Source organism: Arachis ipaensis, chromosome B2 (assembly GCF_059453495.1).
Source record: "Arachis ipaensis isolate K30076 ecotype BB chromosome B2, ASM5945349v1, whole genome shotgun sequence".
NCBI lineage: Eukaryota > Viridiplantae > Streptophyta > Magnoliopsida > Fabales > Fabaceae > Arachis > Arachis ipaensis.
The window spans coordinates 59,011,952-59,014,386 of NC_142437.1; positions in this window are offsets into that span (position 1 = coordinate 59,011,952).

Here is a 2,435-nt window from a genome sequence, read left to right on the forward strand (position 1 = left end):
ACGACGTAAACTGGCGTTCAACGCCAGTTCTCTGCCCAATTCTGGCGTCCAGCGCCAGAAAAGGATCAAAAGCTGGAGTTGAACGCCCAAACTGGCATAAAAACTGGCGTTCAACTCCACAAATGGCCTCTGCACGTGAACTGCTTAAGTCTCAGCCCAGCACACACCAAGTGGGCCCTAGAAGTGGATCTCTGCATCATCCATCATAGTTTACTCCTATTTTGTAAACCTAGGCTACTAGTTTAGTATAAAAACAACTTTTAGAGACTTATTTTGTATCTCATGACATTTTAGATCTAAACTTTGTATTCTCTGATGGCATGAGTCTCTAAACCCCATTGTTGGGGGTGAGGAGCTCTGCTGTGTCTCGATGAATTAATGCAAGTATTTCTGTTTTCCATTCAAACACGCTTGTTCCTATCTAAGATGTTCATTCGCGCTTGACTGTGATGGAGGTGATGATCTGTGACACTCATCACCTTCCTCAAATCATGAACGTGTGCCTGACAACCACCTCCGTTCTATATACGATTGAATGAGTATCTCTTAGATTCCTTAATCAGAATCTCCGTGGTATAAGCTAGAACTGATGGCGGCATTCATGAGAATCCGGAAAGTCTAAACCTTGTCTGTGGTATTCCGAGTAGGATTCAAGGATTGAATGACTGTGACGAGCTTCAAACTCCTGAAGGCTGGGCGTTAGTGACAGACGCAAAAGGATAGTAAATCCTATTCCAACCGGATCGAGAACCAACCGGTGATTAGCCGTGCTGTGACAGAGCGCGTGAGCGTAGTTTTCACTGGAAGGATGGAAGGTAGCCATTGACAACGGTGATCCACTAACATACAGCTTGCCATAGGAGGACGTGCGTGCGTGAACAAGAAGACAGAGGAAACAGAGATTCAGAAGACAAAGCATCTCCAAAACTCCAACATATTCTCCATTACTGCATAACAAGTAACCCTTAATCCATGCTCTATTATTTATTTGCAATTCAACTGATAAACATAATTGACTTCCTGACTAAGATTTACAAGATAACCATAGATTGCTTCAAACCAACAATCTCCGTGGGATTCGACCCTTACTCACGTAAGGTATTACTTGGACGACCCAGTGCACTTGCTGGTTAGTGGTACGAGTTGAGAAAAGCGTGATTTATAATTCGTGCACCAAGAGGTCATAGCAGTATGTTACTTGAAGCTTGAAGGAGACTTTCTAGGCTTAAGAGTCAATAAGAGGTGAGTGTTTACATATCCACATAAAACCCCATGAACTACCAATAACACTCTACTGGCATGAGCATCCTCTTCCATTTCATTCTTTCTTCTCAATAAATTATTTCTTGCTTGGGGACAAGCAAGCTTTAAGTTTGGTGTTGTGATGACAAGTCATCTTAGCCTAGTTTCACTAGCCTTTTTCTTTTGTTTTCAATTGAATTATGCACTTTCTTGAGCCATAAGCAAGCCAATTGGGTAGATTTTCATGCTTCCTTTGATTTAATCAACCATGTATGAATTCATGCTATTTCATGAGGTTTGATGCTATAATTGTCACATATTATGAAAGAATGAATATCTCATGATTTTTAGCATAGCTTTGATGTGTTTGGTTAATTAATGATAGGTGAAGAAAGCTTGGAGAAAGGTTGAAGCAAGAAGGAATGGTTAGGAGGAAGAGAGGACAAAAAGTTTGAGCAAAAGTTTGCCTCAAACTTTAGCTCAAACTTTTGGAATAAGTGGAAATGAACCAAGGAGCAAAAAGCTGGACCAAAAGTTTGCCTCAAACTTTTGGGCAAACTTTTGGGCGAAAAGCTGGAGCAAAAGTTAGCCTCAAACTTTTTGGCAAACTTTTGGCATCACAAATCAACACCCTGGAGAGCAAAAGTTTGCGCCAACATTTGCCTCTAACTTTTTGGCAAACGTTGGCGCCATGAGTGTGCAAGGGGAGGCCAACGTTGGAGCAAAAGTTTGACCCCAAACTTTTGCCCCAACGTTGATATCAGCAAAAGAGGGTGGCTGATGTGAAAATTTTGAGTAAAAGTTTGCCTCAAACTTTTACTCAAACTTTTACTCAAGCTTTCATGATTCCAAACCCGGTTCAATTCGGTTCTTTTCCAAACTCCAAGAGCAATCAACCAAGGCCTCTATCAACCCAATTCCATCAAGAGCAAAGGCCCAATTGAAGGCTTGAAGACCATTTGAAGAAAGTGTATAAATAGCATAGGATTTAAGTTTTTAAGAGAGCTTTCCCTTTTAGTTTTCATAAAGAGTTTTCGGAGAGCTTTTGGTGTTGAGTGAATTTTAATTTCTAAGTCTCGGGGAAGGAGAATTGAATTCCCTTCCTCTTAGTTTTCTTGCTTTCAATTTCAATTACACTTATCTTGGATCTTGGGTTGGAGAATTGAAGGAATTCTGTTTCATTCTTACCTTGG